The sequence below is a fragment of the Phoca vitulina genome, unplaced genomic scaffold (assembly GCF_004348235.1).
Source record: "Phoca vitulina isolate PV1807 unplaced genomic scaffold, GSC_HSeal_1.0 scaffold139, whole genome shotgun sequence".
Taxonomy (NCBI): Eukaryota; Metazoa; Chordata; class Mammalia; order Carnivora; family Phocidae; genus Phoca; species Phoca vitulina.
The window spans coordinates 571,569-595,226 of record NW_022589842.1 but is presented as its reverse complement, the minus strand read 5'-3'; positions in this window follow the sequence as shown (position 1 = coordinate 595,226).

Genomic DNA, 23,658 nt, shown 5'->3' with positions numbered 1-23,658 from the left:
GTTGGAGGCTTAACTGACTGAGCCACCCAGCACCTGGATGTTTAAATTTTAATTAAAATTAAATGAAATGACAAAGAGTCACTCCTTGATCAAATTCTACTCAGGTTCCTCTGAGCACTTTTTCAACTAAGCATTGACTTTTGGACTTCCCTGTTTCTCTGCATTGTCTAATTTTAGCAAGAATCTTACCAAGTCAGTTTATCCAGAATCCCCCATTCTCAATATCTGATCGCCCTCAATATTTAAGCAGGTTCCTCATCTCCCACTATCCCCCAGGTGGTATCTGAACACCCTGGCCTGCCTGCAGCAAGAATCCTGTTAGATCAGTTTAGTCAGAATGCCCCTGATGTTTCTGTGTTAAAAACAAGACAAAACTCCTAAAATGGACTTGCTTGCTAAGCCCCCTGTTACCAAACCTACACTTAATTACTGTTTCAGCTCTCCCAGAAATGGGATCTTAAATGAGTCAATTAGGAGTCACCTTATCAGCACTAGTTAGGTGTTCTGTTGATAGACCCCTGCCATCCTCTGAAGGAAAGTAAACTTGCAATAACCAATCTCCTTTTTTGCCTCGTATAAGTAACTTGTTCCTGCCCCCTTCTTGCCTGTAAGTCTTTCAATTTGTACAGCTCCTCAGATCATTTCTGTCTACTAGATTTGATGATGCCTGATTCATGAATCATTGAATAAAGCCAATATTATCTTTAAAATTTACTCAATTGAATTTTGTTTTATAATACCTCTTAGTAATTTTCTATCCACTGACCCCCTCACCTTGCACCTTGACTATAAATTCCCACTTGTCCTGTCTGTATTCAAAGTTGAGCTCAATCCAAGTGTCCATCAACTGATGAATGGATAAAGAAGATGTGGTGTGTGTGTATATATATATATGTGTGTGTGTGTGTACACACACACACACACACACACACACACGGGAATATTACTCAGCCATCAAAAAGAATAAAATCTTGCCATTTGCAGCAACATGGATGGAGCTAGAGTGTGTTATGCTAAATGAAATAAGCCAGTCAGAGAAAGACAAATACGGTATGATTTCACTTATATGTGGAATTTAGGAAACAAAACAGATGATGTTGTGGGAAAGGAAAAAGAGAGAGAGGAGAAGGGGAGGCAAATCATAAGAGACTCTTAACAATAGAGAACAAACAGTGTTGATGTAGAAGGGTGGGTGGCGGATAGGCTAAATGGGTGATGGGTATTAAGGAGGGCACTTGTTATGATGAGCCCTGGGTGCTATATGTAAGTAATGAATCCCTAAATTCTCCTGAAACCAATATTACACTATATATTAACTGGAATTTAAATAAAAATTTGGAAGGAAAAAAAAGAAGTTGAGCTCAATCTCTCCACCACTGCAAAACCCATTGCAGTGGTACCTATCCTTATTACAATAGACCCCCCTCACTGTGACTAAAGTCTTCCTAACTCATCATTTTCAACAAGTATCATGAATAATTTTTTCTTTCACAGAAAGTAAGAATTCAGTTCCTCGGTTGCACTAGCCTCATTTCAAATGCTCAATAGCCACATGTGGCTAGTGGCTAATGTATCACAGAGCACACATATCATCAAAGTTCTATTAGACAGAGCTGTCTGATAGGATTAAAATACATGGGTGAAAAAAAAGTCCTTATATACATAGTGAAAATTTTTACCAGTGAAGATAGTAAGCTATGGGAGGTAGAAGAAATTGTAGTAACAGAAAATTAAACAGCCAACCAGCCTTTCTCTTTACATAGTGTAATTTACAAATACATGAAACCTCCTCCAGAAATACCCCACAATCTAATGATCCCGGTTTCTGAAGTTCTGTCATGGAAACTGATTATTTATATTAAAGGCATGGTATCTCCTGAGATTGTCGGGAAGGAAAAAGTTTTCCTTCAACCCTTCCAGATTCTTCGGCTGTTTCTAATAATCAAATTAACTTAAAACATTAGCAAGAGAAAAACAAAGTTGATTATATACATATGGGGGCCCTATAAGACTATGATACTTAAGGGTGAGCCTGGCGATTGAGGCTCATGCCATCTTGAGCTAAGGAATAGGATAGGGGTCTAGGCCTTCAAAGAGGAGGAGGGTGAGTCACAGAACAGTAAGAAGAGCAGATATTTGGTAATTAGATGTTTATTCTGCCACACAGAAAAAAAATTATCTCTTGGTAAAAGCTCTCTTTCTGGGCCAAGCCTTCTACCTAAATTCTTTTAGGTAGTTTAAGGAGAGGTAAAAATTTTTCTTGAGTATGCTGGGTCTTGAGTGCCTTCAGCTGAAAATAGTCCACATGTCAAAGTAGCATATTTGGGGGGACTTATTCTGAACCCCTTCCCTCACACATTCAAAATTTCCCCAAGAATTTTCACAGTCTACAAGTTAAGCTCCAGCTCAATGAAGCAGGGTCTCAGTCCTGAGAATAGGCTAGTTCAGTTAAACAGTTGTATCTCATTTCAAGAGACAGTGATGCAGGTGGGCTCCCAAAGTTAGGCCTATGGTGCAAGCAATCAAATATTTAATAAGAGGCATTTCTATGGGGAAAAAAAAGAAAAACAAAGGTTAATAATTGGAGCAGATTAGAATCCCAGTTTCTGAATTCTGAAGGCAGCTGGTCAAGATTTCTAGATATCCAGCTTGAAGCATCTTTGGATAGAGTGAGGGCAGGCAATAACAATCTGATAGATTTTCCTGATTTGCAGTTTGAATGTCTCTGGTGGTCTTTCTGAATGACCTACACAGCAGCAGCCATGAAAATTGTCTATACATGAATGATTGTGGTGATTTCTCTGAAGTGTATATCAAGTTGTCCAGCGTTAGTTGGCATGGCTTCGGGAAAAGGGCAGTTTTAGTTCTCAATGAATCCAAATCAAAAGGGTGGGAGAAAATTGGAAATGTTAGTTTGAGGAGTTATAGATGAATTTTGGAGTAAATTAGAAGAATGCAAGATCTAGTCCAGTTTTTGAGAAAACAAAATCTCAAAGACAATTAATAGCGCTAGAATTTTATACCCAAAAAGGTATATTACTGAAACATAATTTTTCCTCTACAATTTTGCTCATTTTTATCAAAGATAACTACAGCAAGACTAATTCATCTGCAAACCAAATCTAATTTCAATAAAGTTGGCCTGATTATTTACGTAAGTGCATCAATGGTAGTGATTAACCATATAGGCTCTTTTAAATCTGCTTGGCTGGAACTTTCCATAAAGAATCTAAGATTGAATTTTTAAAAGCCTCTTGAGGCTAAGAAGCCACACCAAGGACTCACCATTAGACTTTTCCTGAAATACCTATAGATTTGGGTGAATTCCTCTTTTCTCAAGGTCCCCAAAATATCCTGAGTTTCCTGTGCATGCCAGGAAGCAACCTTTCTTACCTGCTGCTGGGAACCCTATAAGTAAGGTACCAGGCCAATTTTTCCAATAGGCTTTATTGGCTCCATAGAGTCAACTTTAGTTCCTTAAAGCTATCTGGTTGTATCTAAATCTATTTATATCTCTCTCAAATATAACATTTAGTTAAAGCTTAGTATTATAACCAATGTTTCCAATTGTGTCCTATTACAAGGAGAACAGATTCTTATTGAACTTATGTCAATAACTATATTGCCATGAAAATAAGAATACTCACTAAGAGTTTCTGAATTCTGGAGGGATCCAGTAGGGAGAAAAACATAAATATTTCAACTCTACTTATAAGGGGATAATTTACCAAATTTCTGTGTCATAGTTAGCTTGAGAGGAAAGATTCCCTTATATCTGGAAAGTACAAATTTTTATATCAGCAATATATTCTTTTTTCTTAAAATTTGTTTATTATTTATTTATTTTTAAGTAATCTCTACACCCAATGTGGAGCTGGCTGGAACTCACAACCTTGAGATCAAGAGTCACATGCTCTGTCCACTGAGCCAGGCAGGCACCTCAAGAATCAGCAATATTTTAAATACAAACTCATAAATAATTATAATTATCCTCCTTAGTTCATGTAGTCCCATGTAATTAATACTTGTTTTGCTTGAATCCAGTTTTTTTTTTTTTTCCTGTTAGTTCTGGAAATTCTTACCCAGTTCAGTTTTATAATCTTAAAGTTACCAGAAATCTGTATTAGTCAAAATCCTTTCAATGAATCTCCTTGAAGATGAAACACATTTGCAAAATCATCAGGGTAAAACAATAACTGTCTATAAATAACAAAAAAAATTCAAAATGCCCGTGGTTAAAGATCTGATGAGAGTTCATTATAATGTAATTCACAAGGAAATTGGGTTGTTTTTGTGACATACAACATTTTAAGATCATAATTAGAATTATTATACAACGACACAACAGAATTTCAGGTATATAATTTCTAGAACCCTTATATTAATAATTTTCACCCACACGATATAACGTAAAGAGGTTTATCATCACTTATTTGAAAATGCTTTCCATGTAATTTAACATACCAAATAAGCTTAATTAGTTTAATATCTCTCTTTTATAAGGAGAGATAACAAATCTTTTGAGATGTTCCAGGGATCCTCTGGAATATCTCCTATCTCAAAGTTAGTTCTAAGTCAAAAAGCCTTTGATTAAAATTTGAATTATGGGGATTTGTCAAAAATATCGAAGAGTTTGAAGATTTGATTAAATAGGATCACAGGTCATTATGAAACGATGCTTTATGTATTTAACCACAGTAACAATAAAACATTTTAAAAGCAAATACAGAAGATTACATAGTTGTTAGCAAAACTTAGTACTTTTAATATTGAGAAGATTCAGTTTTTTTAAGTAATCAAAGATCTAATTAGGACAAAATGAGGGGTGCCTGGCTGGATCATTTAGGAGGAGCATGCTACCCTTGATCTTGGGGTCATGAGTTTGAGCCCCACGTTGGGTGCAGAGATTACTTAAATAAATAAATAAACTTTAAAAAAAAGATAAAAGGAAGCAAAGGGCATTGTGTTTTTAAAAATATTTTATTTATTTATTTATTTGAGAGAGAGAGAGAAAATGTTGGGGGGGGGGTGGCAGGCAGAAGGAGAGGGAAAGAGAGAATCCCAAGCATACTCTGTGCTGATCATGGAGCCTCACGAGGGGCTCAATCCCACAACCCCGAGATCATGACCTTAGCTGAAATCAAGAATGGAGGCTTAACTGACTGAGCCACCCAGGCACCCCAGGCACAGGACATGATTTTGATAAAACAGAGAATTTTTGTTTTCTAGGTAGATTACTTTAAGGGCAAAGAGAATCCTTTCACAATCTCTTATTATCAAGAGCAGACCAACAGTCCAAGAAAACTTTGTCCTTTTAACAGAGAAAAAAACAAATTTTAATTGTGCATCACCTTACTTTTGATATTGAAGCTCATTCACTTAATTAAGTTTACTTCAATCTCAAACAGCCCTGACCATACAAAAAAATAAAAAATTCCTTTCCAAAGATTCCTTTTCCACAAATCTTTTACAATTTTCTTCTTCCTCAATAAAACACACTTAACTTTCCTTGCACACAAAGATGTTTCCCTTGTTCTTTCAGTAGCATTAATCACATATATTAATTAGAATTCTTAACCTTTAGAAACCTTAATTCCTAGTGAAAACTAAAAAGTAAGCAATTGTGAATGTGTCATACCAGCACTCTTTACATTGGCAAATTTATTAATACATTTCATAATTTCTAGAAGCATGTGTGCCTCTTCACAGTATAATATTTCAATGTGACACATGTTTACCAACAGGTCCAAATATCTTTATTTCCTCTGTAACAGTGTTTTTAAAAACCCACAAAATTCAGCTGAGTAAATTTGAAGATGTAATTGGTAAAATCCATGAATCAAACAGAATCCTATCTAGCAAATGTTAAAGAGACCCATGGAGCTGAACAAAATGGAAGACTTTTAGCAGAAGGGCCAGTAATAAATGTTCAATATTTTCTCTTATTTGGAAATTATCTAGATATTTAATGATTATGCATCATCTAATTTAACTTAGCAGAATGTTTTAAGTTACCAAAATGACTCGAGGTAAGTATTTAAGTAGACATACCTTAAAACATAAATATTGCTGACAAGTTCATTTATAAATTTTTATCTTACTTATATCTATTTAATTCACCTTTTCTTAACAACTATGTTTAGATTAGTCATGAAAATTTCATGTGATATTAAACAGCTAAACATCATCTTATCTTTCTTACTGACAAATTCTGTAACAGAGATAATGTGAGCTTATATGACTTTTAGTAAACCTAGGTGGAATAAAAGTATTATATTTAATACTAAAGACACGTCTGTATTAATTAAACCAACAAACTTAATCTTGCTTTTATTTTATTTTGTTTTATTTTTAAGATTTTTATTTATTTATTTGAGAGAGGGAGCACAAGCGGTAGGAAGGGGCAGAGGGAGAAGGAGAAGGAGACTCCCCACTGAGCAGGGAGCCCCACTTGGGGCTCGATCCCAGAACCCTGAGATCATGACCTGAGCCAAAGGCAGATGCTTAACGACTGAGCCACCCAGGTGCCCCTAAACTAGCTTTTATTTACTTAAAATTTTCCTAAATCACCAGAACTCAAGAAACATTTGGGTTAATTTCTATTATATTTCTGAGATTTAGAAATGCTTAATCTTTAAATGCTTAATTTTAAGCCAATTAAATAGATCTCTTTTACAAATTAATTTTAGCAATACCATTCAGGGGCAGAAAAATATCACACATCTAAACATACACACATAGAAATACATAGACATACAGACAGACACAGAGCTCATACAGTTACTAATATCTGTGGAGATATTTCCTATGCCCAATTTCCAATACTTCCCCTCTCCTCTTTTTTTTTTTCCCTTCTGTTAAGAAACTTCTCTCTAAAGTTTGCACTTCGAAGAATGGCTCGTTGGTTCTTGAGAAAATGGGGGTAGAAAATCTTCATCAAAAAGGCACAAAGAAATAAAAAAATTTAAAAAAAAAAAAGGCACAAAGAAAGTATCCAAGTTCCTCCAATAAAAATGTTGGTTTCTTGAAGACAATACTTAACAAGCCTTTTGAGATAAAGAGGGAGGTTTGGGGAATGGTTAAAAGGGAAGATTGACTGGGCGCCTGGGTGGCTCAGTTGGTTAAACCACTGCCTTCAGCTCAGGTTGTGATCCTGGAGTCCCGGGATCGAGTCCCGCATCGGACTCCCAGGGAGTCTGCTTCTCCCTCTGACCCTGCCCCATATCATGCTCTCTGTCTCTCTATCTCATTCTCTCTCTCAAATAAATAAATAAATAAAATCTTTAAAAAAAAAAAAAAGGAAGATTAACTTTGAATTATTCCTGGAGCCATGTTTCTAGTTTTGCAAGGATTTGTAAAATAAGGACAGTTGCGTTTAATCCCTCAAGGAATTGGGTTGCAACATAAATGACGTCATAGGTTGATCTGCCCATCTAACTACATTACCCTCAATTTGTTTTTCCCTCTGGGTGTGTAGTTTTACTTTAGCTTAGGGGAGAAGGCCTTTAAAAAAAAATTTTTTTTTTTTTTTTTCAGAAAAAAAATTTTCTATCAGCTTCCAATCTGGCCAACTTCTGACTACAGAGCTACATAAAAAAAATAAAAAAAAAAAAAAAAGATAGATAAATAAAAAATTCTTTCAACGGTCTTGTCAGTTTTCAGCCGGGTCAAACAGCAAACATTTTCAGGGTTTAATGCAATCTGCCTTTGTAAAGTCTGTATAAAGTGTTAACAAAGGCTTTCCTTTTGAGTGTGCAATTCAACCTTGAATTGATTCACCTTAGGGGAAAAGTCTCTCTGTCAGCCCCTGAATATTGACCTCCAGCTAATCATTTGTAGAGGACCTAGGAGAAACTCTGGTCATCTGTTTCCTCTGGAGGGGGGATATTCCAGAGGGTCATCTGGCTGGTCTGATAACTACAGTATAATCATGGGTGGAAGAAACACCCCTTAGCAGCCAAACAAGTTCCTTTAAGAGCGGGGTTGTAAGTAGCCATTAATCCTTTTTAAATTCAGTGGGATCCTCTGAAAGTGGGGATCAGGGGTTTTTATAATTTAAAGGATCTGCTGCTGCTCAGGGGACATGAATTCTTTGAGTGAGAGGCTAGGATGTACCTGAAAGGACATTGCATAGGAAGAGCTGAAGCTGGGAGAGCCCAATAACAGAACCAAGCAAAGCGGGCGCTACTGCCCCTCCCAGGTACTTCTGCTCAATCCACTTCCTGACTTCCAGCGTGCACACAAGTAACCTGGATCCCTGGGCCTGGAGACCAGGCCGGAGTGCTCTCTGTAAATCTTGCGGGGAAAGGGAAGTTAAAACAGGCAGATGGGGCTGGATTTTGAGAAGGGACATTTATTTTGGATTTAATTTTTGTTCTAAGTCTAACTTCTGTTCTTTCATCCTTTTAAGGGACTCCCTAAGGCTAGCCCTGGTATTTTTATGTGTCCTCTATTTAATTTGGTCCTTCCATAAGTACCAGTAAGACAGTTGTTTAGGATGAGAGCTCTCTAAAAAAAATGTTTTTCCTTCAGATATAGCCAATTCAAAGGATCCATCGTCTGGCCACTGAAGAGTAGGAGCTCATTAATCTCAATAGCAACTCAAACTAATGAGACTTTTTATGGCTTAACCGAGGATGGAAGAGGCACCACAAGAGAATGCAAAAGATGCAAGCCTCATAAGATCTAAAATATTCACTCCCAGACCTAGACTGAGAAAGCAAAGGACTTCACTGCATAGGCAGTAAGGGTAGTACAGTGGAAACAGTATCTCCAGTTTCCCACAATAACACAAGACTCCTCCAGTCACACCTGCTAATTTGTGACACAAGGCAGGTGCTTCTGGAATGGCACTAATGAGACAATGAAGGTTGAGACAACAAAGGCCCCTTCTATACCAGGATCCCTTATGACCATTTCCCCCGAGAGCTGGCACAGTCGAACAAAGAGAGCACGGCTTGTGACTTCATGTCTGGGAAATCCAGTCTATTCAACTGGTCACTAAGATGCACCCTGGTAGGTGCACCTTCCAGCTGATGGAGACCAGAGAGAATATTCTCACCGGTCCAACAGCCAAGCTCTTAGGACATCGAACAAGACAAAAAAGAAAAGCCCCATCTGTTTTTTACATAGGGGACCCATAGTAAAGTTTGTCTAAACAAATGTCAGTCTAGTGAGAACCATGAACTCACCAGTCTATGAGGCTGGCTTGAACAGCAGGTGTATAGGGCCTATGCCTGCGTTCTGCCTTATGGTTTTTCCTCCCTAAGACAAACAACACAATGGACAGAGACAAAGGAAAACAGCAACCATCTCTGGGAGGAAAAGGATCAATAAAACCAGGAGTGCTCATCACAAATCTTTAGCAGGGTCGCTATACCCAAGGAAATAGTTCCACAAATATTTTCTCTTGCTATCTAAATTTAGAAAAATAAAAAGGACTCTCACCACTCTCATTTCCACCTGACTCTATAGGCAAAGATCCAGAAGACTAACAAGGTAAGAATTTTTACCTTCTCTGGCACTTGTCAGAGGCCCCAGGATCTCTCTGCTGCAGCAGAGAGCAGTGTCCAGTCAGCAAAGTACCCTGCCAATTATGCCAACTGTTGGGGAGGAAAAAAATTTTATTATACCCTTATACATTCTTTGGCTGGTCTAATAATCAAGTTAACATAAAACAGATTGACAGGAGAAAAACAAATTTGATTACATACATATGGGAGCCCCATAAGACTATGAGACTCAAGGACAAGCCTGGCGGTTGAGGCTTGCTAAGGAATGGGATAGGAGTCTGGGCTTCAGAGGGGAGGACGTGATTCATAGACAACAAAAAGAGCAGATTTTAAACTGCCATACAGTTTAAAAGTTATCTCCTGGGAATAACTTTCTTTCTGGGGCAGGCCCCCTATCTAAATTATTTTAGGGAGTTCAAGGGAGAGGTAAAAGATTTTCTTGAGTCTGTTGGGTCTTGAGTGCCATCAGCTGAAAATAGTCCACATGCCAAAGTGGCACATTTTGGGGAGACTTGTTCTGAACCTCTTCAGCATCAGTCAGCTCATCAGATTGCTTTCCAACCTGAAAACATATACTGTTCTATGAAGAAAGGCAACCCATTTGCCCATTTAAATCAACTGATTTTCTCCAAGATTGGCATTAGTGGGTGTATTTCCCTAAAAGGAAGAGCATCTTGATTTAAAAGCTACAATTCTGGGGGTGCCTGGGTGGCTCAGTCGGTTTAGCGTCTGTCTTCAGCTCAGATCATGATCCCAAGGTCCTGAAATCGAGCCCCGCATCGGGCTCCCTGCTCAGCAGGGAGCCTGCTTCTCCCTCTCTCTCTGCCTACCATTCCCCCTGCTTCTGCTCGTTCTCTCCCTCTCAAATAAATAAATAACATCTTTAAAAAATAAAAAATAGGGGCACCTGGGTGGCTCAGTTGGTTAAGCATCTGCCTTCGGCTCGGGTCATGATCCCAGGGTCCTGGGCTGGAGCCCCACATTGGGCTCCCTGCTCAGGGGGGAGTCTGTTTCTCCCTCTCCCTCTCTCTGTGTGCTCTCTCTCTCTCTCAAATAAAGAAAATCTTAAATAATAATAATAATAATAAATAAATAAAAGCAACAATTCTGTCACCAGATATTTACCACCCCTTTGAGACTCACTTGTTAACTTCCCTGGTTGGGGGAGTAATGCTCGTCCCTGTAACAGTCTGCCTTAGTTTGCTGAGTGCAGCTAAGTTTCTAAGGCAGTGATTCCCACCGCCATTATTTACATCAACTGTGAGCTTGTTAGAAAATCAAATTTCAGTCCCCAGACCGGTCTACTGAATCAAAATATCTGGTGATGGAGTCCAAGAAACTGTTGCTTGTTTTTTTTTTTTCAAACATTTTATTTATTTGTCAGAGAGAGAGAAGAGAGCACAAGCAGGGGGAGTGGGAGAGGGAGAAGCAGGCTCCTCACTGAACAAAGAGCCCTATGTGGGACTCGATATCAGGACCTTGGGATCATGACCTGAGCTGAAGGCAGATGCCCAACTGACAGAGCCACCCAGGTGTCCCCCAAGAAACTGTTTTAACAAGCTCTCCAGGAGATTCTTACACATGTTGAAGCTTGAAAACTATTGCTCTAGAAGAGAGTAACTTGCTTCTAGATATTCTATGTACACAATATGGCTTGCGTTCTCTGGCATACAATGCCCAAGCCAGCTAAGTCCTACCTTGCCAATTCCAAGGGGTGCAAACCTAGACCTTTGCCCAATCTGAAGTTGAAATCAGAAGTTTTCAAGATTTTGGGGGTGCCTGGGTGGCTCAGATGGTTAAGCATCTGCCTTCGGCTCAGGTCATGATCCCAGGGTCCTGGGATCAAGCCCCACATCGGGCTCCTGGCTCAGCGGGGAGTCTGCTTCTCCCTCTCCCTCTGCCTCTCCCACTGCTCATGCTCTCTCTCTCTCGGTATCTCTGTGTCTCAAATGAATAAATAAAATCTTAAAAAAAAAAAAAGAAGTTTTCAAGATTTTCAAGTATCAGGTTCACCTTTTGCCTCTAAATTGTTGAAGTCCCCTTGATAATAGCTATACTTTTATGTACATATTTTTATATACTTAAGAAAATACACTGAACAAATCTGATAACTTAGAAATCCTTTTTAAAATAAAAAAATTTTAAAGATTTTATTTATTTATTATGTCAGAGAGAGAGGGAGGGAGCACACAGCAGGGGGAACAGCAGAGGGAGAAGCAGGATCCTTGCTGAGCAAGGAGCCAGACGCGGGACTTGATCCCAGGACCTTGGGATCATGACCTGAGCAGAAGGCATACGCTTAACCGACTGAACCACCCAGGTGTCCCTAAAATAAATTTTAATTAAAAAAAAACCCATGCATATTTTCAAATAAATTTATATACGTATATGAGATATTTATTCATTTTACAGATAATGCTTGATGGATTGTATATTTGAATCCATAGTAATGTCTTGGCCCCTTCAGCTTCTGCTGCCACAGATTGGGAACCACTAATCTAGACCAAAAAAAATGAGGCATAGCAAGAATTTAGAGTCCCTTCTTTCACTGGAATAAGGCCTACCTTCTGAATTTCAGTTTCCTAAGACGTTCCTCTTCCCCAAATTAACATCAGAAATTTATACCCCTTTGAGGGCAAACCTACTTACCACCCTGAGGCTCCTTAGCTAGAACTTCAAAGGGGCAAACATACCAAAATGTAATTCAAAAGCCACTGTGCAGAAGATGTACATTTACAGAGTTGGGCAGACATTTGTTTGTTATGTTACATAGTTTCCAGTGAGAATGGAACTTCAATTAAGTACACACATATTTCTGAAATAAAACTTTTATTGAAATTGATTTTTTTTAATTAAAAAAAAGGTCTAAAATGGAGTCACGTGTACTAGGCCCTATGGCAGCAAATCAAGACCTCATACCCAAACTACTTGCAATTTCAGCCTCTCCCAGGAATGTAACCTCTAATCAACCAATCTGGAATCACCTGGTCAGCCCTAGTGCAGTAACCCACCTGGTAGCCCCTCCTGTCCCCAGTAGGAAGGTGACCTTGTCTGAAACAATCCACTCTGTTAGAATAACTTCCTTGCCCGGCCTCCTTCTGCCTCTAAAAGTCTTCCATTCTGTACAAGCCTTTCTCCTTGCTAATTGGGATGCCGCCTGATTCATGAGTTGCTGAATATAGCCAATTAGATCTTCAAATTTACTCAGTTGAATTTCATCTGTTAACAAAATATACATACAGAAATATACGCAAATCGTAAATGTGTAACTCAGTTTTTACAAAGTGAAGGCAGCTGTATACCAATACTCAGGTTAGGAACAGGAACTCTAGCTGATCTCCAGAAACCCCCTCTAGCTCCATCCTAGATACCACATTAACCCTGGGTAACCAGCACCCTGCCCTTTAATACCACTGATTGGTTTTGCTCTTTTTGTACTTTATTAATTATACAGTGAATACTTATTTGTGTCTAATTTCTTTGGCTCAACACGTTTGTGAGATTCATTCATATTGTTGCATGTAGAAATAGTTCATTTATTCTCATTGCTAAATAGTATTCAATTGTTTGATGCTTCCACAATTTATTTATTTATTTTAAATTTGGTTCTTTTCAATTTGGGGTTATCATGAAGAGTACCATTTGTGTGTGTGTGTGTGTGTGTGTGTGTGTGTGTGTTTAAGATTTATTTATTTAAGAGAGAGAGAGAGAGCACAAGCAGGAGGGGCAGAGGAAGAGGGAGAGAGAATCACAAGCAGACTCCACCCTGAGCATGGAGCCCGACATGAGGCTCATTCTCAGGACCCCGAGATCATGGCCTGAACCAAAACCAAGAGGTGGATGCTACCAATTGTGCCACCCAGGTGCCCCACAAAGAATACTGTTTTGAATATTCTTGTACTCGTCTTTTGGTGAATATATACATACACTCCTCTCTCTTGGGCACATATCCAGGAGTGGGGTGCTGGATCATAGCGTATGTGTGTGTTCAGCTTTACCATATATTGCTGAACAGATTTGAGTGGTTGTACTCCCCCGAGATTGGACATAGGACAATGATGCCCACCATTATCACTTATGTTCAACATTATAAAGCCATAGCAACAGCTAATAAAAATTAAGAAATGGAATAATGAATGCAAAAGATGAAACGAAGTCAATATTATTACAGCCAATATATTATACAAACAGAAAATCCAAAGTCATCTATAATTAGATTAATAAGTGAATTTAACAATGTCACTGAATAGAAAGTTAATATTTACAAAAATCAATTATAATTTTATCTAACAACAAACAAATAGAAAATACAAAATTTATAATATAAATTATTTGGGGAAAACATTTAACAGAAGATTAACAAAACCTCTAGTCTGAAAACCACAAACTATTACTGAGAGAAACGAAAGAAGAACTACATAAATGGACAAGTCATGCTGAGTGGGCAAGTACTGACTGCCTCACCTAGGCCTTCCTTCTCTGGGAGAGCCAGGGGTAGAAAGTTAGGTGAGTTCTGTGGGGCTTAGCCGGAGCAACTCCATCTTGGGACTAGACCAGAAACTTTATTTTTATTCTTTTAAAGATTTTTTATTTATTTATTTGAGAGAGCAGAACATGAGAGCAGAGGGAGAGTGAGAAGTAGGCTCCCTGCTGAGAGGGGAGACTGACATGGGGCTCGATCCCAGCACCCTGGGATCACAACCTGAGCTGAAGGCAGACACTTAACCGAATGAGCCACCCAGGCGCCCCTAGGCCAGACACTTTAACAGTGGAATTTGAGGGCGCCTGGGTGGCTCAGTTGGTTAAGCGACTGCCTTCGGCTCAGGTCATGATCCTGGAGTCCCTGGATCGAGTCCCGCGTCGGGTTCCCTGCTCAGCAGGGAGTCTGCTTCTCCCTCTGACCCTCCCCCCTCTCATGTGCTGTCTCTCTCACTCTCTCTATCTCAAATAAATAAATAAAATCTTAAAAAAAAAAAAAACAGTGGAATTTGACTGTTTCTAACATTTATATAAAAATGCAAGGGGCCAAAAATAGCCAAAATAATCTTGAGGAAGAGGAAACTGGAGGTTTTGCTCTGTCAGATGTTAATACATATTCTAAAGCTACAATAACTAAAACAGTGCAAAGATAGACAAATAGGATGAAACAGAATAGAATCCAGGAACAAACTCAAGGTTCCAAGAGTGGACAAGAAGAAGAATGGATCTGGAGGACTTCATCCCTCCAGATATCAGGATCTGTTATAAAGACAGTGTGATATTAATGCAAGGGTTGACAAGCTGACCAGTAGAACTAAAAGAAAGTCCAAAAACAGGCTCACGCATATACGTGTGTGTGTGTGTATGTGTGTGTATTTCACAGAGGCTGACACTGGTACAATGAGGAAATGAAGGTGTCTTCAAATGGTGCTGGTTCCAAAGAAGTAGATACTATATGTTTCCATTTATATGGAGTACAAACATAGGCAGCAGACATTTAAATGAAGATCATATAAAGTTTGAGAAGAGGCAGCAGAATAGTGCTTACCTATGGGGCAGCCAGGGTGGGATGGAGATCTTGACTGTGAAGGAGCATGAGAGAACCTTCTGGGATTCTGGAAATATTCTATATCTTAATCTGGGTTGCATATAATACAGACATATTTGTGTATCTGTGTTAAAAAGTTTATTGAGCTATAATTTAAAATTTTTGTACTTTATTGTATGCATGCCAACCTCAATAAACATTTAAAAATTTATTTATTTATTATTACTTTTTAAGATTCTATTTATTTATTTGACAGAGAGAGAGAATACAAGCAAGGGGAGTGGGAGAGGGAGAAGCAGCCTTCCCACTGAGCAAGTCCTGGGATCAAGCCTGATGCAGGGCTCGATCCCAGGACCCTGGCATCATGACCTGAGCCGAAGGCAGACGCTTAACAACTGAGCAACACAGACATCCAACATTTAAAAATTTAAATAAATGAAAGTAAATGATGTTTTCATTTTCTTTGGGTAAATACCAATTTTGGAATTATTGGATCATATGGCATTTCTATTTTTAACTTTTTGAGGAACTTCTTTACTGTTTTCCACAGCGGCTGTACTGATTTATTTACATACCCACAAATGTAAGGGTTCCTTTTTCTCCACATCGTCACCAACACTTGTCATTTCTTGTTTTGTTGAGAAGATACTTTCACCTCTATATTTATTGCAGCATTACTTATAATAGCCAAGTTATGGAAGCAGCCCAAGTGCCCATTTAGAGATGAATGGATAAAGGAAATGTGAGATTATATTCCTATTATATTTTTATTATATATATTTTTTCTAGTATTTATATATAATGAAATATAAACTCAGCCATAAAAAAGGATGAGATTTTTGTCATTTATGACAGCATGGATGGACCTAGAAGGTTTTATGCTAACTGCCATAAGTCAGACAGAGAAAGACAAATATCATTTGATTTCACTTATATGTGTAATCTAAAAAAACCAAAAGAAATGAATAAACAAACAACAGAATCAGACCTATATATACAGAGAACAAACTGATGGTTGCTAGAGGGGAGCAGGGGCAGGGGAAAGGGCAAAACACATGAAGGGGAATGGGAGGTACAGGCCTTCAGTTATGGAATCAATAAGTCAGGGGAATAAAAGGCGCAGCATAGGAAATATAGTGAATGATATTGTAATAGCATTGTATGGTGATAGGTCGTAGCTACACTTGTGGTGGGCATAAATTACAGAGTTCTTGAATCACTATGTTGTATACTTGAAACTAATATGACATTATGTGTCAACCATACTCAAATTTTTACAAAGGTAAATGGTGTTGTTATATTTAGAAACATTTTTAGAAATATATCTAACACGATATTTAATAGGCTTATGTCATCTAGTGAACATAGCAAAAGACTGTACACAGCTTCCAAAGCCACACAATGCACTTTGATTTTCTCAGATTGCCAGTAACCACAATGTATAGATATGAAGCTCAAGGGATTAAGATGAGGATTCACTCAATATGACTCCATATTTTGGAGTCATAAACTATATCTGCTGTATAAGTTTGTACCAAATGCAATAATGTTTATATTTATTCAACTTCATGTATAGTCTCCAAAATGGCTTTGGTAAAAGCCCAAATAAGTTATAGCTTTAAAAAAATTTCATCAATAATACAAGAAACAGGGGCGCCTGGGTGGCTCAGTCGTTAAGTGTTTGCCTTCGGCTCAGGTCATGATCCCAGGGTCCTGGGATCGAGCCCTGCATTGGGCTCCCTGCTTGGCAGGAAGCCTGCTTCTCCCTCTCCCAGTCCCCCTGCTTGTGTTCCCTCTCTCACTGTGTCTCTCTCTGTCAAATAAATAAATAAAATCTTAAAAAAAACTTAAAATAAGAAATAATAGGTGTTGGTGAGGATGTGGAGAAAGGGGAACCCTCTTGCACTGTTGGTGGGAATGCAAACTGGTGCAGCCACTCTGGAAAACAGTATGGGGGTTCCTCAAGAAGTTAAAAATAAAACTATCCTGGGGTGTCTGGTGGCTCAGTCATTAAGTATCTGCCTTCGGCTCAGGTCATGATCCCAGATCCTGGGATCGAGCTCCACATCAGGCTTCCTGCTCGTCAGGAAGCCTGCTTCTCCCTCTCCCACTCCCCCTGCTTATGTTCCCTCCCTTGCTGTCTCTCGCTGTCAAATAAATAAAATCTTAAAAATAAATAAATAAATAAAATAAAACTATCCTATGATCCAGCAATCACACTACTGGGTATTTACCCAAAGAACACAAAAATACTAAATCAAAGGGATGCATGCACCCCAATGTTTATTGCAGTGTTATTTACAATAGCCAAATTATGGAAACAGCCCATTCATCACCTGATGAATGAATAAAGAAGATGTGGTGTGTGTGTGTGTATATATATATATGTATATATAATGGAATATTATTACTCAGTCATAAAAAAGAATGGAATATTATTACTCGGTCATAAAAAAGAATGAAAGAAAAAATAAAATAAAAATAAAAATAAAAAAGAATGAAATCTTATCATTTGCAACGATGTGGATGGGGGCTAGAGAGTATTATGCTAAGTGAAATAAGTCAGTCAAAGACAAATATCATATGATTTCACTCATATGTGGAATTTAAGAAACAAAACAAACAAGCAAAGGAGAACAAAGTGAGAGGCAAACCAAGAAACAGACTCTTAACTATAGAGAACAAACTGATGGTTCCCAGAGGGAAGGGGGGGCGGGGAGGATGGGTTAAATAGGGGGTGGGAATTGAGGTGTGTACTTGTTGTGATGAGCACCAGGTGTTGTATGGCAGTGTTGAATCACTATATTATATACCTGAAACTGATATGACCCTGTATGTTAACTATACTGGAATTAGAATTTAAAATTCAAAAATTTTTCAAAAATAACTATGTAATCCAACTACACAGCATATGTGGTAGACTTCCAAATGAACTTTTTTATCTCTAAAATCTCCTTTTTTGTCTTCTCTGTGAAAATAGATCTGGGCCCTTTAAACATTTCCCCCCAGTCCAGCTGACACAATGTCAATCTTTGTCAGTAGAGATCAGTGACGAGACATTGCCTCCTGACTCCAGTGTGTTCACTCTGCGGGCTCCTGTAGCTCAGGAGGCTTCTCCAACACTAAGCTCCTGCAGCACCCTGTTCCTTGGGTGGGTTATGTAGCAGAGTACCTTCTCTGAGACATCTCCCATGAACAGCTTTCCTGTGTCCCCTAGACAGCTGATTTCCAGCAGCCTTCAGAAAGCCGTGTAGTGGGTTGAATTGTGGCCTCCCAAAAATATGTCTCCTCCAAGCCTGTGAGTGTGGCCCTCTGCAGAAAAAGGATCTTTGTGGATGTAATTAAGGTAAGGGTCTCAAAATGAGATCATTCTAGGTTATCTGGGTAGGCCCTAAATCCAATGAAGTGTCCTTAGGAGGGCAGAGAGAGCTTTGAAACGGGAAGCAGCAACGTACTGATGGAGGTGGAGGTTGGAGCGATGGAGCCACAGGAACACCTGCAGCTAGCGGAGGCAACGAAAGATCCCCCTGGGGCCTTCAGAAGGAGAACAGCCCCACAGACACCTTGATTTCTGACTTCTGGCCTCCAGAACCGGGAAAGAATGAATTGCTTTTGCCTTTTTAAAAAATTTAAAAAAATTTTTTTTTCTTTAAAGATTTTACTTATTTGACAGAGAGAGATAGCAAGAGCAGGAACACAAGCAGGGGGAGCAGCAGAGGGAGAGGGAGAAGCAGGCTTCCCGCCGAGCAGGGAGCCCGATCCCAGGACTCTGGGATCATGACATGAGCCAAAGGCAGATGCTTAATGACTGAGCCACCCAGGCACCCCACCCTTTTTTTTTTTAAAGATTTTATTATTATTATTATTATTTATTCATTTGAGAGAGAAGAGAGAGCACAAGCAGAAGGAGAGGCAGAGGGAGAGGGAGAAGCAGAGTCCCCGCTGAGCTGGGAGCCCGGACGTGGGGCTCGATCCCAGGACCTGGAGATCATGACCTGAGCTGAAGGCAGACGCTGAACCATCTGAGCCACCCAGGCGCCCTGAATTGCTATTGTCTTAAGCCCCCCAAGTTCATGGTGATGTATTTTGGCCCCCAGCTGTACAGAGTTTCCAGCAAGCTCCCCTGCGGCAGCTCCACAGGGACTTCTCTGCCATTCAGTATGTCAGAAGCATGGCTTCTCAAGGAGGTCTGGCTCTCAGCCCCAAGAGGGTGTCTGTGGTAGGGGCTGAGTAGAGGGGGTGCTCTTCCTTGGACACTATCTCAGCTAGAGGGGTGATGGCTGCTTCTTATACCTACTACTCTTTTTTTTTTTTAAGATTTTATTTACTTATTTGAGAGAGAGAGAGCAGAAGTGGGGGTTCGGGGAGGGGAGAGGGAGAGGGACAAGCAGACTCCCCGCTGAGCAGAGAGCCCGACATGGGGCTCAATCCCAGGACCCCAAGATCATGACCTGAGCTGAAGACAGACACTTAACCAACTGAGCCACCCTGGTGCCCCATACCTACTACTCTTATATTCTTTAGAGTTGTCTGTACTTTTCTAGTAAATCCTTTGTTACTCCAGCATCCTGTTATAGTTAATAAATCTTTACATTAAATTTTCTCTGTTCAAATTATTGTGTGATCTCTGTCTTCTGATTAGACCCAGACTGATACTTTGAGAAATAAGAAGACTCAAAAAATTATGTTTCTAAATTTAACTTATTTGTTTTTTAAAATATTTTGTTTATTTATTTGACAGAGAGAGAGAGCATGTGCGAGTACAAGCAGGGGGAGAGGCAGAGGGAGAGGGAGAAGCAAGCTCCCCATGAAGCAGGGAGCCTGCCTCAGGGCTCTATCCCAAGACTCCGAGATCAAGACCTGAGCTGAAAGCAGATGCTCAACCGACTGAGCCACCCAGGCACCCCAAAATTTAACTTCTTGAATGAAGTCCACACTTTCTTCTTGATAATTGGATATAATATTTAATTACTGAATAAATGAATGAATGATACACATATCTATGGAATTCACCTACCCTGCCTTATGCACTCCCTACCCTAATAAATAATCATATCAAAAAGGAGGATAAAAACAAAATTAATGAGGCTGAGTCAATTGGATAAGCATATGGAAAAATGAATCTTCACCCTCTACTGCAGACCATTCACAGTAATCAATTCTGATGGACTAGAGAGCTAAATACGGAAAGTAAATAATAAAGATTTGAGGAAAAAAACATATGAAAAAAGACATATTGCAACCTTAATGGGACACAGAAAGCACTAAACATAACAAAGAAAAAATATAAGTTGAGCTACTTTAAATTAAGAACTTCTGTTCAGCAAGAGACAGCATTAAGAAAGGGAAATGGTGACCCGCAGCCTGGAGAAGTGTTGCAACAGATAGATCTAACAGATGACTCAGGTCCAGAATGCATAAAGAGTGGCTCCAAATCAGTATGTAAAAGACAATTGAGTAGGAAAATGGACAAGAGATCTGAATAGGCATTTTTGTGAAGAGGATATTCGGATGGCCAATAAACACTTGTAGATGTCACTAGAGAATGCAAAGTAAATTCACAATGACATAACTCCTCACCCCCACCAGAGTGGCAAGAACTAGAGCAACCACAGTTCTTCCACTGGGATGAATAAGTACATTTTGGCTGGGGGGAAGTGAGGTTCTAGCAAGTTGAGCCTCATTGAACCATTCCAGAGGACAAAAGGAGAAGTTGCCTGAGAGGGATAAATATGTAACCTACCACATCATTTTGCCTTGAGCAGTCTTGGAAGTATGACTAATGGGTGAAGGAAGGCAAAAATTAAGTAACGGTGACCAGGGTTCTAAAAATGGATTCATTTTTTAACACTTTATTACAATCATATTCTTTTGTATGTGCCAGATGGTTCTTAAGTCTCCTTAATTCTTGAAATCTAGGATGTATCCATCAATGTCCTAGGAAGATAGTTGGTACACTCAAAAAGGGTAATTAAAGAGTGTTGAAGGACAGGACAATTCACAAAGTTGTGAACAAGATTAAAGGAAACCAATAAAGCAGGGTGACACACCTTAGGTTAGCAGTGGTGGAGAAATCCTACCATGTATGGTCTGAAGGCACAAAGGAAGGGAGCAGCTACGAAACCCAGAGGGCGGGCACGAGAGGGCTGCCAGATGGGCACAGTGGCTTTCTTTAGAGGAACACAGCCACTGCAATCCAATGACTTCAGCATGAAGACAAACTGTATTAGTCTCCTACTGCTGTTGTAACAAGTTACCACAAACTTTGTAGATTAAAACAAATTTATTATATTGAAGTTCTGGAGTTTGGAGTCTGGAAATGTGTTTTACTGGTCTAAAATCAAAGTGTTGGTGGGGCTGTGTTCCTTCTGGAGACTCAAGGGGAAAATCTGATCCTTGCCTTCTCCAGCTTCTAAAGGCCTCCCTCATTCCTTGGCACATGGCCCCTTCCAATAATGGCATCACTCTGACCTCTGCACCCATTGTCACATCAACTCTTCTATTCTGACCTTTCCCTTCCCTCTTTCATCTTTCAAGGACCCTTGTAATTACATTGGACATGCCCAGGTAATCTCCCCAACTTGAGATCTTTAATTTAACCTCATCTGCAAAGTCCTTTTTGCCAAGGGTTGGAGATTAGGACATGGACATTTTGGGGGACTGTGGTTCTGTCTGCTACACATACCCTGCTTTCTCTCTCCTGACCGTGATATCCTGCTGTGTCTCTCACTGCTGAGAAACAAATAGCCAGAGGCCAGGAAGCCATTGATGTCTATAGAAGTCAACCTCTGGGGCACACAAGGGTGAAGTATGGATCTGCAGTTGCAAATGTAGACTACCTGGCACAAAGGTAATTAAGGATTTTATATATACTGACAAATAATTTCTTTGTTCGGATTAAGAAAATAATATAACTGCAGCTGGGCCAGAGATGGATGCCAAACTCAAGCTGATCCAATCAGAACCTCTCTCTCAGAAATTTAGAATCAGGCCTATCAGTTTGTCTCCGGAGGTAAATGGAATGAAATACTACACCATTATTATACCATTAAAGGCCAGAGAAGCAGGGAAAGCACGTAGTTAGAAAGAAAGAATGACACACACATATAGAGGGAAGCAGAGATTTTCAAACTCTCAATTTTAGAGTAAGAATAAATATATCTTCAGACATGCTAAAACATATGTATATATGTTATATATGAAAATTAAAAATGATCCAATTATTAACTACAGAAAAAAATTAATGTCCAAATCTATACTATACTCTCTGTCTCCTCCTGCTACTATTTAAGTTCAGGTTTCATCATTTTCCTGTTCGTCTCCTGTCTTATCCAATTATATGACATTTCATTTGGATATCCTGAGTGCCAGCATAGTGCCTGGAATATAACAGGTGCGGAATATATGTGGTTGAGAGAATGACTGAATGAATCTTTGATGGACATTTAGATTGTTGTCAGTTTTCCTATCATATAAAAATGCTGTAGTATCTTTTTTGGATATAACTCCTCCCTCCTTTTTTAAAGGATTATTTCACTTGAATAAATACTCAGAAGGAAAATTATTGACAAAAAAGTATCACTATTCTCTCCACGTGGATTTTCCCAGAAGCAAGACCTAAGGTGGAGATTTGAGTGTAAGTTGTCCATGTGGGAGGTGATGCCAGGAAACAGTGGTAAGAGTGTGGAAGGGAGGCAAAGCAAGGAAGGAAGCTAATAAAGGGTTTGCTAACAAGCAGTTATCACCATAGGCAACTGGACTTCCGTCCCACTGGGGAACCCTGAGAGGAAGTATGGAGCATGCTGTTGAGTTATCCAAACGGAAGGGCAAGGAAGCTGGGTATTATCTACTAACTCCCCAATTGTCATGGTTTGAAGTGCCAGGAATGGCCAGCAATCCCTGTACCGATGGATGAAAGATGACTCCAAACTTTTCTGTGAAAGAGAGGAGAAGGCAAGGGGGTCAACGCTCAGAGACGAAGACCCTTTGCTCTTCTTTGCTCCTGCTTTTATTTGCCCTTCAGGATAATCACAAATCCTTATCTCTGTTTCTCAAGCACGTGATGTGTGACAAGGGGTCTTACTGAAAGTGGGAGAATCTGTTTATGGGGAAGATACGATATGCTAATCTGCGCGTTCTACGAGTTCTGCTAAACATGGCCTAAGGGACAATGCGTGCATCTCTTAGATCACAGGTCAGGTGTTTGGGCTAAGAAGGCTTCGGGGAAGGCAACTCCCCGCAGCATTCCAACGGCAGAGTGGTCAGGCAGGCCTTGGCATTCCGAAGGCCTACACCCTTCTCCGAAAACTTCTCTGCCCTCAGCGGCCTCCATGTTACATTTTAGCAAGCCAGGTATTATGGATGATTTCATGCTCTACATTAACCCCAACACTGAAGAATGCTTCTAGAGGTTATTAGCTCTCTGGCACTTCCAACCTGCTCTGTGTGTAAGCTGAGTATGTTCCTGCTATAAACCAGAATTCGTATGTTGAAATCCTAACCCCCAGTGTGATGGTTTTAGGAGATGGGGTCTTTGGGGGTGATTGGGTCATGATGGTGGAGTCCTTATGAATGGGATTAGTGCCCTTATAAAAGAGACCACAGAGAGCCCTCTTGATC